Raw genomic sequence first — 15,954 nt, 5'->3', positions numbered from 1 at the left:
GCCATTTTTGTTAGACCATATATGGAATAAAGGCACAATAACCATATACTAATGACACGCCAATCATGTGGTTCGATTTCCAAACAATTCTGGTTTATTCATAAAGTATCTCAGTTGGCTGATCGGGTCTCAACGCCTCACAACGTGTGTTCCTAGACACCATGAGATGAGACAGAGCGAGCAGCGCTCAAGCAGTCATATATATACATAACACATCATCATTCTATAATGCTATTCGGCCCGCCCTTATACATAACATACAAGCTAGGGTTCGGTAATTGACAGTTATGCATGTAACTTCATTCAGTCTAAACATTAGTATTCTAGCAGAGGCTATAGAGACAGTTTTCTGTTATGGGGAACACAGGGCACTGGCACAGGGGAAGATATCATGTTCTATCAGGGAAACATTCCAACCAACGTTATCTGTTCGCTCTTACACAGCTTCAAGGCCTCGGAAAGAGGAAAAACAATGTATTTCTGCATGGCTCTACATTCCTTTCTACGTTAGCATTTAGAGTTCAAGCTGTGGCCTTGCACCGTGTGTGGCTCTGAAGCATAGAATATATTTGGAAAGCATTTTAATGGCCGGCATTTACAAAATGGACTCCCAGTGGTCACATTCAGGTTTCATGGTTTGCAATGTTTGTCACATGATGTGATTTGCTTTTGGCCAACATACTATTCATATCATTTGGGCTTTGCGATTGCATTTACGGTCTAAAAAGTTCAGTTACTTCCTTTGACACAATCCTATCCAACACTTTAAGATCACCTCAAAATGCCTTAATTTTGTCAGAGTGTACTCCTACTTCCATCCTACCCAGTCAGCCCTATTCGTCCTTTGAGAGCCTAGTTTGCAAATTGGTCATCTCTCCTTCCTCCACCTTGACCATTGCTACCATCTAACGGCCCCCAGGCACTTCTTCTATGTTCCTCAGAGTAGGCAGACCTCTGCTCCTTCCTGCTCTCTACCACCTCAAACCTGCTACTACTAGGTGACTTCAACATCCACCTAGACTCCCTTGCACAGCAACTAACCTCTTCACTGACCTCTGCTTCTCCCTATCCCTCTCCATTCGTCCCGCTGGCCATTCTGCTGGACACACGCTAGATGGAATCATCCACTCCAACCTCACTCTCTACTCCCCTGGTCACCCCTTTCTTTTGGTCTGACCACTCTCTCCTCACCTCGGTCCCTATGGCCCTGTGACAACTCCTCATAAAGCTCTGCCAACCTCGTTCACTAACATCCGTCCGATGAAACGAGTGTCAGATGCTGCCTTCTCTTCCATCTTTACTCGCCCTTGCCCACCAAACACAGATTCTTCCACTGATTCTGCCCTCAGCAATCTCCATCTGTCCAATAACAACACCCTTGTTAATGGACACCCTTGCCCCAATCATGTGGATCCGCCTGAAACGACTCCGAACTTGCAGACCAAAAACGTAAGTGCAGGGCTGCTGAACGGAAGTGGCACACTTCAGGCTCACCCTCTGACAAACCAGCCTGCTGCCTGATCCAGAGACACTACAGACTCTCCATCCGTGCTAAAAGAAATAGTACACCTTCTTGTATGAGTGTCCAATACATCCAACAAAACGGCTGAACTCTTCCAAATATGCAGGGAACTTGCCAACCCGTCTGCCCCCACTCCTTCCCAGGCCCTCTGCAATACACTCTCCTCTCACTTCATTTCCAAAACCTAAGGCATACTGAACAGCCTTGTCACGCACTCTTCCAACCTAACCCTCTCCCACTCTTCCCCCCAACACTCACTCTCCCCATCCGCCTTCTCACCTGTCTCCCCTGAACAAGTCACCAGAGTTGTCAACTCCATGAAGGTTTCTTCCAAACAGGTTGCCCCATGCTCTTCCAGAACCATCAAGGACATCTCTCTCACCCCGGCACTTGCTGATCTCTGCTGTCACTCCTTTGCTACTGGTTCTTTTCCATCCTCCCTCAAGCACTCCCTTGTGTGTCACCTCCTTAAAAAAAAACCTGCCCAGCCAGCTACCGCCCCATTTCCATCATCCCCTTCCTGGGGAAACTGCTCGAGAAGTTGGCCCTCCCCCAACTCAACTCACATACCCTACTTGTTGGCGGTTTACACGACCATCAGTCTGGATTCAGAGCATCCAGAGGCATGGAAACTGCTCTTCTGAACACCTGTGAAGAACTGCTTGCATCCCTTGATTCCAACTCCCCTGCTGTCCTCATCCTCCTTGATCTCTATTCTGCATTTAACACAGTAAACCATTCCATTCTCATAAAAAGGCTCCATGATACCCTGGGTATCTCGGAGCGGGCACTGGACTGGCTTACCTTCTTTCTAACTGATAATTTCTCCAAAATCATTCTGGGCCCTTTCTCCTCCCCTACTTCCTCCTCCACCTGTGGAGTCCCCAGAGCACTATTCTTTCGCCCTGTCTCTTCAACATATACCTTTCTCTGCTGGCATGCCTCATTGCCTCCATCTCTCCCACCAGTGCTATGATGATGACACACAACTCGTCTTCAAACTTCCTACTGACGCCTTTGCACCTCCCTTCATCCCTGACTGCCTCTCTGCCATCCAGGCTGGTGCACTGCTAATGACCTCTGCCTCAATGCCAGCAAAACAGAGATTTTCCCCATTGGGTCCTCCACACTGTTAGGCAGAAACCTGTGCAGTTCCCTTAGGGACCACTGCAAAAAGTTTAAGACCACAGGAGTTAGCAGTAAACCCAATTGGTAGCAGTCCGCACCACCCAGATTTACCTGGTAGCTGTGGCTGAGCAGTCAGACTTCTCTCAAGAAGAGTTAGGCAGTGTACAGAGCATACACAATAGGGCAGGTAAACACAGTAAAACAAGCAAACACTGACCAGAGCTTTGGTGTAAAAGATATATAATTATTTATTTAAAAACACATCTATGAAAACACACTGGCACTAATATCAAGCAGGTTCACTAAAGTATATACACTCCCACAGAATATTAGACAAGTCTTAAGTAAAGCACCACTTATTTTCAGACAGCGGTGAGCGCTTAACGCAGATGGCACTCTAATAATTCGGTTTAAACGGGAGAGAAAGGCCGAGCATAAGTTGGAACAGATCCCAACACGTTCAAAATAACTCAGCAAGAGAGGAAGGCAAAATAAAACCGTGAAGTTAGAGTTCAGAAAGCCGGATCCACTGTAAGGGGATCAGAACGAAATGTGTCCATGGTCACACGGTTGAAAAGGTTCAGAAAGAAGTTGGACCAAAAGAAAGGGACCAGTTAGATGGTCAAGAGACCAGCCCAGTCTAGAAGGTTAAGGATTTACCATCACCTTGTAGCAATCTATAGAAAGGGAGGCCAGGCGGACACAGTAACTTGAAATGGTGAGAACACTCCAGCGGGGGCAGTTGTTCCTGGCAGCGGTTGCGAGTCGGTGCTTCGTCCGGCAGAGGGGAGGAAAGCAGAAGGTCGTTGTACTGCCAGGAAAGAAACCAGCCGCTGAGTTTCTCGATTCAAAGGAGCGGTCCTTTAATTCGCGGTTCAGTGGTAAGTGGCTATCCGGTTACCGGGGTGCTTGGCACGGGCAATTCGACCACTAGACGTCCTGGTAGGCGAAAAGGAAAGCAAACTGGTTGTCCCCACCAGCTCAAGGGGAAGAGACTCTCCGGCAAGAAGATCTCCTCTGTCGTCGGGAAGTGGTGAGACGGTTCAGCAGGGCTCCAACGGTGGTGTCGTCGTTGCAAGTCGGCTCAGCTTCTCCCTCTTTGGATTTTCAGGTCCTGTGGCGACTTCTGAAGTTCCAGTCCCAAAAGCCCTGCTTTTATGCAAGAAACCCCCATTCATTCAGCATAGCTGTCAATCAAACATGCTAAGTGGTGAGCCGGCTGGCTCACCACTTGGGTCAATCACACAAGAGTGCGACTTGAGTTGCCAAGGCAACTCAGTCCAGGGTGCCTAAGCCCCCTCCCACACCTCCTGTGGTACCCAGACAGAGTGGCACCACTTTTGGAGGCTTCTGTGGAGAAGCCCGCCAAAAAGTGGAACAAAGGGCTCGACTTGGGTTGGAGTCACAGAAGAGAACACAAATGCCATTTTAGAATCGAGTTCTGGCAAAAAATACCAACCGGCGAATTACTATTAAATAAATAACCCGGCGGTATGTTCGAGGCTATAGGAATTAAATAATTAAAGTTGGTAGCCTCGACCAATGGGAAAATCCCATAGAGATATATTTGCGGTCGAATATAAAAAGTAGTATCCACTGCCACCAGCCAAAACTTGATCAGGGGGGACGGAGACGTGCCCCCTCAAATAACAGACCTCGGGGCAATCGAATTGCCCCGACCAGTAAGTCCACAATATGATGGTTTGTACTGGTTTCTGTTCATAATTTGGGACTAGTAAAGCCAATGGGGACTTTACATGCCCTGGGAGACAGTAGTCAGTCCCAGGGTATGGAGTCTATGGTGGAGTGTCACTATGACACCCCTGTGTCACTGCACTGAGGGTGCTGTGTAACACACATAGTAAAAACACATGAGACCCTACGGAGTAAAAGACCCCATAGCCCATAAAACACATTAACAGTCAAAGGGACCCCTCAAATCATGTCCAAGAGTGTGAGGAAAAGAGTCTCACTCTTGGCAGGAGATAAAAACAAACACCACAAATCCAGCAAAGCTGCTGGGGGACTCACTAGGTTAGGAAATTCAGCCTAAACAGAGAATTCTTCCTAACACACACCCTACATCTTCCCTTAACTCTGGCCTTCCTCCATGGGCTCTCCTCCTGCCCCCTCCTCTGAACCCAGGAATTTCATCTTTGACTCCTCCCTCTCATTCATCCCTCATTTTCAGGACATTGTCAAGAAGTCACAATTTTAGTTCTTCCTTCTGAAAAGGAACTCTTCTTTACTCTTCCCCACCTTCCACAAGAGATACAACGTTACCTGTGCTGTGGTTCTCTCCAGGCTAGACTATTGCAACAGCCTCCTCCTTAATCTTCCTTCGTCCAACTGTAACGACTCCAGCTATGCCAGCATAGGGCAGCGAGACTTATCCTTGGCCTGAAGACCAGGGGCTGCGTCTCTCCAGCCCTACAAAGCCTTCACTGGCTCCCGGGTCTCAAATACCCTTGTATTAGCCATCAGGCTATCTGGGGACCACTCTATCGTCAATGCTTTCTGACCAAATACTCTCCTGCCAAACCCCTTTTTTCCTCTGATACCAACTCTCTGCGTGTGAATCGGTTTGCTAAATAGAGAGCTGGTGGTCAATCCCTCTCCTCGGTGGGCTCCCTTCTGTGGAATAACTTCCCTCACCCTCTGCGTCTTGAGCAAGACCTCTTCAAGTGTAGAAAAAGCCTCAAGACTTTTCTCTTTACCTATTCCTTCTCCCCCTCTCTTCCCTGCTAATTATACAGTAGTGTGACTGATGTGCAGGGCACTTATGTATCCTTGGGGCCCTGAACCCCCACATCTCTCATCCCAGTCACTGTCTATTCACTGCACTTGCTTAGTCTCACCCTCCCCACGGGAGGTTGCACTTACCTTTTTCCCTTCTTAAGCACTTTGCCCGAGCACATTTCCATGAGCACCACAGCATCTATCCCTCAACTCTCTCCCCTCTGCACTTGCACATTCTGAACAAGGCATAGTCGGTTTGTCCCCCTCCCTTTCATTCTCATCATTTGTTTGTAATATTAATTCAACTATTTATCCTTTCATAATTCATTGTCTTCATTCCCCTGTCCCCACCCTGTTGCCCTGCGGGAGCTTTGCTAATTGTATAAAAACAAGTGGCCAATAAATAAATAAATAAATTCCCCTGCCCACATGGGAGGATGTCACAGCTGGGGAATCCGTTATGACTCCACTGGATTCATCACAACAGTCTCTCACGAATGGGTGTTGGCTCAGGAAGTCCTTCTAGAGAACTTTGCCCTTTGGGTAACCCCTCAAGTGGATCTGTTCATGCCCAGTATCAACAGGTAATGCCATCTGTTCTGCTCCAGGGAATTTCCTCAGAGAGGAGCTCTGGGGACGCATTGGTAGTGGACTTGGAATTTTCACTCCTGTACATGTTCCCACCAGTCCCTGTCATTCCTTATTTCATCATGAGGTTGAGGAAGTTCGGGAAATCCATGATCCCGATTGCTCCGGATTGGGCAAGGAGGACTTGGTGCCCGGACCTTCCAGAAATGTCCATCTGGCCTCTGACCTTCCACAAAGAGCAGACCTGTTTACTCAGGCAGGAGGTTGCATTCTCCACCCAAAAAACAGGACTCTGAACGGTTGCGCATGATTTCTAAAACAATGAGATAGAGAGATTGGGTTCTCCCAGAGAACATAATGGAGGTGTTACTTTCGGCAAAAAGGCCAGCAACAAAGGCTGTATAACACTGCCATTGGAACAAGTTTTGCAGTTGCTGTAAAGATAATAAAATAGACCCTTTTATTTGTGACACACCATCTGTGTTATTTTTCTTGTTGTATCCAGCCCATCGGGAGCTACAAGTTTCTACTGCAAAGGGCGATCTGGCAGTACTCTCCATTAGTAAGTGTTCGCCTGAGCAAGGCTCTTTTTTTAAAATCTTTCTATTGTTATCCAGTTCCTGAAGGGACTGACAAACATCTTACCGTCAGTTCCTTGTATTGTTCTGGTTTGGGACCTTAATTTGGTGTTAAGCTTCTTGATGGGTTCTCCTTTTGAGCCCCTTCATTCGTGTCCTCTTAGAATGCTGACTTTCAAACACTGATCACCTCGGCTCGTGGGGCGAGCGAGCTTCAAGCTTTGTCTTCCTATCCATTGTTTACTACTGTGAATGGTCAGAAATGAAAGCTGAGCACAAAGTTGTCATGTTCTTGGTTAAAGATATTTGTTCAACTTAAATGGGTTGGGAAAATGCCTCTCTGATCCTCTTCGAAAAAGGAGTTTCCCTACCTAAAACCAAAAGTCAAGGATCTGTCTTTCTCAGAATGTCGCAAATCAAAAGCTGTCCTTTTGTCCAAATATTCTATCCTAACTCTATCCTATCCTAACTCTCACAGTAAAACATAAAACAAATTAATAACGTGACAAGGGAAATGTCTTTAACCTGGTATTTGCCAAAAGTGTTCTTAAATAAAAATAGAATAGCTCCAACGTAGATGTTCTCCAAAAATGGGAAAGACCTTAGTTCCAGAGGGTGATTTCCTTGCCCTTGATTCTTCACTGTTATCACAAATGTCTAAGTTCTTTATGCCTTCTTTGGCACACAACAATCCTATTAGATGAAAACTGCTAAACTTTTAAGTTCTTCTTTAACAAAAAGTTCCTTCTTTTAATACAAGTACCTGCTATGTTTAACAAACACTGTTTCTGCGTGACAATCCTTGTAAGTTTGCAATTTGCCTGGTGTACTCTCCTGCCAGGACGTCTCTTGTATTCACAAATACCTGGTGCACTCCCATGCCAGCACTTCTCTTGTATTCACAACTGCCTGGTGTACTCGCCTGCCAAGACCTCTCATATCTTATAGTTCATCTTTACATTCAAGTAGCATATACCTTTCTTGGTGGTTTGGTATATCTACGTGTTTCACTGTTCTTTCGACAAGCATTTTTCTTATTACTTTACTTTTGATTCACAAACAACCTTCTTGTCATTTCACTTTCCGTAACTTCGTAATGTTCTATTTCTCTTTGGTGCGGTCACCAAAATGCCCTGGGGTCCCCATTCTGCTGTGGCAGACTCACAGGTTGTCTGTAGCATTTTCGGGCTTGCTCGCGCTTACGCAGCGTACCTTCGCCTCTTGCTCCCCACTCTGGGCAGCTCAGATGCCTCTCCAGGCTCTGCTCCTGCATGCTGGCTTCTCTTCGGCTCCTGGTAAGGACCACGCTGCTTCTTCTGGTTGCCGGACGCCCAGGGAATCTCTCATGGTTCCTGGCATCTCCATCGCATGCCTCATTAATACCATGTTTCTTTCCTTCTCTGCCGGCGAGCTCTCTCGCTACGCCACACAGGGTCGTGCCTCTAGCTTCCACACACCGGCTCGTGCCCCCAGCCTTCCGTTTGCCTGCTCTGGAGAAGTCACGTCTTCTCCTGAGCTCACTCTCATTGTTCAGTTCACATATTTAAAGGTTCGTGAACAGGTGCTTTCATCCATCAACTAGCACGCTTATTATGCTTGCTGCTCTGTATCAATTCCTTCATCCTCCTCATCTCAGTAATTAGGTGATTGTGGGAATTTAAGTCCCCTGAAGTTAACTGAGGATTTAGGTGGATCTTGGATGGTTTTTCTCAATGATTGCACATGGAAGATCAGTTCTACAAGAAAGAAAGCTGGATCTGAAAAAAAATGTGTGGATCTTTTACTCTTCAGGTTATGGATGGGAGCCTGGCCTAAAGGCTGTTTGGGAAAAGGTTTTGTCTTGATATTGGGCAAAATCTTCCTCGGGGCCAGCCCTTTGAGAGCAAAAATACCCAATTCAGCCCAAAATACAGGTTCTATTGTTCTGAGCAGTGATCTCATGCAAGTGACAAATGACACCCTCAAAGTGTTATTAGCATATTTATTCTAAGCAGTGAATTTCATATACATTTGGGATTCAAGTTACAGAATATTACAAAGCATAACACTTAGAGCAATGCAAAATATAGTGAAACATGGAAACATAGAGAAATATAGAGAAACATAGAGAAACATAGAGAAACACAGTCTTACGTCCCTTAATCTCAGCCCTGGGAGACCTGGGTTTCTCATAAGCTAGCTGTAAAACAAGCCCCGCTCATAGAAAAACAAGGCTGGAGGACACCGTGAGAGCCAATTCCGGGCACCTGACTGTACACGAATCAAGTCCACAGGCGATCTCCCCCTGATCCATGTGTGCATGGATATTTTATAACTTCTTGCTGTCAGTCACCATGACGCACAGTTCCAGAACTTTCCCTGTGCAACTGGCTCATGGAAAAAACCCAGCTCTCTCTGAGATGCTCCCTGCTCGCTCCTACCCCCTCCCTTGTTCCCATCTGCGCTGGCTGAGGAATGTCTTATCAGTACCTTCCCAGAGAAAAGGAAGATTAGCTTGGAGCCAGGGCCAACGTTAGTGAGGCTGAATATTCTAAGGGAAGCAGGGATGTATTAACCCCATCTGCAAGCTCTAAAAGGCATGCACTCATAGCTTAGTGTTTATAGCGCTTAAGACTGGCTATCTAAGCGCTATATAGGTGCCATGATGTTCCAAACACTCCAAAAACCTATTAGCTACATAGCTGGGGGCCCTCCCTGCCTGTCTATCATATTCCTTGTAGCTCACTACTGCATAATGGAAGTGCTACAACAGACTACTGTCAGCATTTTTAGCACATACTTTGAATACACTATTGGCTTTCAGCGGCTAATGCTGTCATCTAAAGCCCTGATTGGCAAGGTTGCAATTTCGTGTATCACTACATTCCACCCCTATTCAACGTTTGTGCGACAAATGCTGACTAATACCTATCAACATAGTATTTAGTGCAGTGATAAAGACCTAGGGGCTTTGCAAGAGGTTTAAGCAAACTATCTTCTAGCGGTTAGTTAGCGTGGCATGCAAGGTAAAACACTACCTAAACAAAAATGTACACAAAGTGAACAGTGACATATACCCTTGCCAGAACCTGGCCTACACAAAAATACCTACGCCAAGTGAACATGGACATTTACTCTAGCCAAAACCTGGCCTACACAAAAATACCTACACAAAGTGAACATGGACATTTACTCTAGCCAAAACCTGGCCTACACAAAAATACCTAAATCAATTTTGTATAACTGATTGTCAGTTAAAAAGCAGCATGCAGTTAAAATGTCAAGGCAATCCAGTGTAGTCTAATCTACAATGCACTATTGCATTTATGTATGGTTACCAATTCTAAAACCTGGCAGCCTTTCACCCTAAGGGCCTACCCTCCCCCTGATCCCAGGGCATTCAAGCGTGACTATGGGCTGTGTGACTAGACACTTCCCCCAGGTAGGTGGAACCCAACCAGAAACCATCTAATTTCGTGAACAAGGTGAACCCATGGGCACCAGGTTGTCTAAATAAAAACAATTCTACTAATTTACATCAAAGCATGGCATGTGTTATTCATGCAATCAAAAGCAAGCAATTCAATCCATATGTATGCTGGTAACTGTAGCTCTGCGTGCCAGTGTGTGGAGGATGGTTGCCCCCACCCAGTAAAAAGCCAACACCTGCTGATTTAACAATGTTTGCCATACAATGCATTGTGTGTATTTAGCAGTCTTGTTGACCTGCCCTATGGCAGACAAAAATGTCTTCATGTCTAAAATTCTGTTATCTTCAATTGGCTGTCAATACTTGTAGCAGTGCTGGGCATATCAATGGGCCCCACTAGGCCAGAAGTTCTATAGCAGAGCTGGCATCAGAACCCATAGTGGCTAGCTTATAGTGCACAGTTTCTATGTCACAAGCATATAAAGCTCCTGCAATTAATGAATCTAGCTCCCTAGCTACGCGCACTCTAGTGATGGGCCATAGAAATGGACTCCATTTGTAGCAGCTTGGTAGTACTAAGGAAACATTGCCTCATGATAAATCTATGTCTAAGTGTAGCACTGTAATAATGAAGGTGTGCATTACCAGTCTACAATTTACATGTTGTCTTACTACTGGAAAATCTAACAGGTTCACAGTGTCTACCTTCTGTGACTTGGAGAATACCCTTCTTCAAGTGGGATATCTACCATATACAATATTAACTTTAGCCACAAACACCATACTACTATCCGGCAGTGGCTGTTTCATCACACCATGGAAAAAATTCATTTAGTCAAGTTATAGTTCATAAGATCTTGGCGAGAACACTCGCTGCAGTTCTTGGTCAGAAAAACATCACATTAGACAAATTAAACAAATGGTATCCATTCAGTGACAAGAGATGCCTGACAATGTGCCAGGCCAGTACTCTAGCAATTCCATGTGGATACTCATTTGCAGCGCTTTTCCAAAGAATTATTCCAAATGTTTACAATCAAAAGGTGACTCTTTGCATTAGTGTGCTGGAGACAGCTGTCCCCACAAAAACATGAAACTGGTTGGTTTAACAAAAACCGTGTCACACTCTGTGTCATAAAATCAAACATCAAGTCAGTCATTGTTTCATTTACCTGCCTTAAGCTGGCTGTAAAAGTATCCAGTGTTTCAAAGATTACCATTTCAAATTATAGCTCATACACTTGGCAGCATTACTTCAATTAAGAATCTTAACCTACGCACAGGTGACTTTGATGTGCGCACCCATCTTATCTCAAAATAAATTACGCTCCTGCTTGCATAATTCTGCTGCCCCAACAGTTCATAAATCATTCTCCTGCCTACGTGCAATGTAGAATATTTTTTTTTTTCAAAAAACAAAACATCTCTGGTTAAAGCCATTCAGTTGGAAGAGTAAAACCATTTGGTTTTTTCAGATTCATCTCAACAGTGCATTTAAAAACCATTTTTCAATGTGTTAGCATTCAATTGCTGTGTCACACAGCTGTATGTGGTGCCTGATGTTACAGTCCACAATTCATTGTCCATAGTCCTTTAAACAAGAAAGGGCAAAACATGTCATTTAAATGTGTAGCATCAAATACTTGATAATTAGCCAAGTCTGCATCGTGCCAGTTCAGCAAAAGTTATTACTCTGTTGGACACTATTCGCAGGTTACAGCATTGAGTGCGGTGCAGGGCACGTTAAAGTTGAAATAGCATGTCGCAGTGGCTCGCTTTCTCTGAGAATGCGTCTGACCCTTCTTTGATCAGTGTCACCCACAAACTGCATATTATTTTCCTATATTATGAAATGTCTTGTCGTGCTTTGCCTAGGCAAAATACAAACAGAAATGTTAGGATTTCATCAAAACTTCAATATCAGCGTTATCCACCCCTTCCCATAATACCACCCCCATCTTCAAAAAGTCTCATCAGGTAACTACACACTTTGTCATTGCTACTGCAATTATTTATCACCTTTCTGCATGTTTCTGGGGGCTTATTTACACTCAACCATACGGGGTGTAACTGCCTAATCACAAACTCATTTGTGCAATGCAATCATAGCTGGTCAATGGTACCTCAGACTGATCTGTGCTTTTACAAAGCCATATAGTAAGTACCCAGGTCGCACAATGCTTTTCTTTTTCACCAAAGCGATCACCAATGCCAGGCGCCAACTTGCTTCCAGTGTCTTTTCAAGTCTCTGGTTTTTTCACTTGTCATTTTTTCAAAGGGCGTTTGCTGTTTTTGAACCACTCCTTTGAGTGCGATAGTCTGAGTCAGTTTCTTTTGTTGCTTCAACAAATCATTCATTCTTGCACTAAGCCGTGTGGCTTCTGGATCATGGCTAATGTGCAGTGTTCATGTTGTACTTCAAAGCCCCGCTCTGCATGTTGTCTCTTGCAAAACGGCTAAGCACTTTTGTCAGTTTTGCTTCCATCTGGAAGGCCATAATGTCTTTGTCAGTTACTCCATCCCTGGCAATGTAGCTTGCAGTTTGCCAGATGTGTATTTTCTCTTCTCAAAGCGCCTAGAGGTTTCTTCTCCAGTGCACAGCGCTTTACTTCAGTTCACATCACATGGAGCATTGGAATGCAGCTTGCACAGCAATAGCGCTTTACTTCACTTCACATCACATCACATGGGAATGCGGTTTGCACAGTAATGTCTGTTGGAATGGGCAGCTGTCTTTTCTTGGCCCATTCACAGATGCATAGGTAAATGTTCAGATGTGATGTGCCCGTCTGCCATCCTGCATGAAGCCTTTGCTCCGTACCACAGTTTACTGGGCAAATTCTTTACTTTTTGAACAGCTCTCTGTTTTTGCTCCCCCTTCCTCAGGAATGCAGGCATGTTTATCTTTCGTGTGCACCTGGCAGCGCCATTAGCACGCAGCTTATCTCTTTTGCCTATAACTCTTATACTGTGGCGGCTTCACTCGTTTTAGACAGTTCATCCAAATTAACTCTTTCTTGTACTGTTTCTGCTTTTGTTTGCCTTCACGCACCTCGCCCAAGACAGCTTCAAGGCACAAGCTCTGCACACACAGCAAGACTCTTGTTTTTCAAAAGCGGCACTTTTCTTGTCATTTTTCTACTCCATGTAATTTTGCAAAATGTCAAAGCGTCTTTTTTTTCTTGTAATGTGCGATCTTTCAAGAGAACTCACAACCCATTAAATCTTTGTGCTATCTTATCACACACAGATGTTTCATTCTGTTGTACCATTGCCAAACTATAACCACTCAGTTCAGTGCATTTAAAAAAATAAAAATGCCATATTTAGTGCAGCTCCCTGCACGTTTTTTTTTCTGCAAGAACAACCCACACTCTATTGCTTGTGGGCTGTTTAATGTGTCAACAACATTTTTCCCCATGTATCACAGTCAACAGGTCACTATTTTCAAAGCATACATCACTAATGAGGCAACAGCACAAATCCATGGCATAGCATGGGGACAGTCAAAAATACTCCAGGGGCAATTTAGAAAAATATAAATTGTTTTTCCCCCCAACCATTGCAAGCTGGTTCTGCAATTTCAAATCAGTACACAAAAATCGAAAATCCAAATAACATTCACTCACTTTCCTTTTAAGTGAGTCTCTCACCCAATAAAAGCATGGCACAGCCTAAAATGCAATATAACCATTTTAGTGTGTTTCCTTTAAACAGAATTTGCCACCATTAGCACATGGAATTTTACAGTTGCCAAAAGAAAGAAAAAAAACTCTTTAGGCTCTCAGCACAGATGTTACTCATTCTCCTAAGCATGGCTCATTCCCCTTCCTCATTATTCAGGAATGCCAACCCTTCAAAAGCATACATCAAAAAAGACGAACCTTCGCCTCCGAACATTACAGCCCCCACTCGCTAGCACACTGGGGCTGAGTCAATGGTTAAATCACTATTCACAATTTGCATGTCAAATTCTTGCAATTATTTTTCCTGCCCTCATGACAGAATAGAGATGAGAGCTCCGTCTCATTATGCATTCCAAATTACAACTTTAAACTTGGGAAACCACATGATAAAATTCTTTTTCTAATTGAGCATACATCTTTCTTAACCATTCATCGGAGTGCTTTAAACAAAGCCATTTCCCGCTCGTTTATTGCCTTGTACTCCCTGGCACCAATCCCATGAAGGGAGTCTTAACCACACAAGCTATCGGCCACGGCAAGCCGACACAACATTGCTGCCTTTTGAAGTCTCAGAGCTGCAGTGAGACCATCAAGGAAATGCGACAGCCTGCTCCCCACTCTACACTGTGTTCTCTCACACCATTTGTCATGTCAGCATGGCACTGCTCTTCACAATCCCACAAAGCTGCCACCAAATGTCTTGATATTGGGCAAAATCTTCCTCGGGGCCAGCCCTTTGAGAGCAAAAATACCCAATTCAGCCCAAAATACAGGTTCTATTGTGCTGAGCAGTGATCTCATGCAAGTGACAAATGACACCCTCAAAGTGTTATTAGCATATTTATTCTAAGCAGTGAATTTCATATACATTTGGGATTCAAGTTACAGAATATTACAAAGCATAACACTTAGAGCAATGCAAAATATAGTGAAACATGGAAACATAGAGAAATATAGAGAAACATAGAGAAACATAGAGAAACACAGTCTTACGTCCCTTAATCTCAGCCCTGGGAGACCTGGGTTTCTCATAAGCTAGCTGTAAAACAAGCCCCGCTCATAGAAAAACAAGGCTGGAGGACACCGTGAGAGCCAATTCCGGGCACCTGACTGTACACGAATCAAGTCCACAGGCGATCTCCCCCTGATCCATGTGTGCATGGATATTTTATAACTTCTTGCTGTCAGTCACCATGACGCACAGTTCCAGAACTTTCCCTGTGCAACTGGCTCATGGAAAAAACCCAGCTCTCTCTGAGATGCTCCCTGCTCGCTCCTACCCCCTCCCTTGTTCCCATCTGCGCTGGCTGAGGAATGTCTTATCAGTACCTTCCCAGAGAAAAGGAAGATTAGCTTGGAGCCAGGGCCAACGTTAGTGAGGCTGAATATTCTAAGGGAAGCAGGGATGTATTAACCCCATCTGCAAGCTCTAAAAGGCATGCACTCATAGCTTAGTGTTTATAGCGCTTAAGACTGGCTATCTAAGCGCTATATAGGTGCCATGATGTTCCAAACACTCCAAAAACCTATTAGCTACATAGCTGGGGGCCCTCCCTGCCTGTCTATCATATTCCTTGTAGCTCACTACTGCATAATGGAAGTGCTACAACAGACTACTGTCAGCATTTTTAGCACATACTTTGAATACACTATTGGCTTTCAGCGGCTAATGCTGTCATCTAAAGCCCTGATTGGCAAGGTTGCAATTTCGTGTATCACTACAGGTTTCTTCATTTTTCTTATAGGGGTGAACAGAAACATGGCAATGGGCAGTTAGGTTATTGGTTAACAGGGATTCTTCTCATGGGAAAATGTGGGAATCATTATCCAATGAAGCAATAACATCTCTCCAGCGGCTATCTACTCCCATGTGACCCTCCCTCATATAGCAACCCCTAAGGTCAGGATCAGGAAGCGGCTGCCGTGCCCTGGCCACATGGTAGGAGGTTACCACCAGAGAATCTGTGATGACTCCATTGGATTCATCACATACCCTTCCCCTTCAAAGTTGGCTATGAATTTGATGTTAACAGCCCTCCCCCATTTTGTGAGGAAGATACTCTTTGGCTTTAGTTTCTCTTCACCAAACGGCCTTCTGAAGCAAAAATACCTTCCTTCCATGAATAAAAAGGAGAGGAAGGAAGAGGTGTCCTGTGGCATTTTTTTGTATAGTCGCAAAGCTGGGAAAGTCTGTTCCAATTCATGTTTCCTCCATTAACCCTGGAATAACAGTAGCATTCATCTGTGTAGATTGCTGTTCAACTTGAATGCTATTCTATTTTATTGGGGGCCCCCTTTTAAGGT

General features: G+C 44.6%; 1 long non-coding RNA gene across 1 annotated transcript in view; it reads right to left on the bottom strand.

The window, feature by feature from the left end:
• Nucleotides 1–8,569: 8,569 nt before the first annotated feature.
• The window catches only part of LOC138568805 (uncharacterized), a 132,125-nt gene continuing 124,740 nt past the window's right edge, over nucleotides 8,570–15,954 (bottom strand). The window contains exons 2-3 of the long non-coding RNA XR_011302988.1: nucleotides 9,759–11,835; nucleotides 8,570–9,700 (exon numbers count right to left, since the gene is read on the bottom strand). This is a non-coding gene — a long non-coding RNA (uncharacterized lncRNA). The remainder of the gene's footprint in view (nucleotides 9,701–9,758; nucleotides 11,836–15,954) is intronic.

Source organism: Ambystoma mexicanum, chromosome 1p (assembly GCF_040938575.1).
Source record: "Ambystoma mexicanum isolate Mex_15411 chromosome 1p, UKY_AmexF1_1, whole genome shotgun sequence".
NCBI lineage: Eukaryota > Metazoa > Chordata > Amphibia > Caudata > Ambystomatidae > Ambystoma > Ambystoma mexicanum.
Note: the sequence above shows the minus strand (reverse complement) of the source record. Positions and strands in the feature narration are given on the sequence as shown.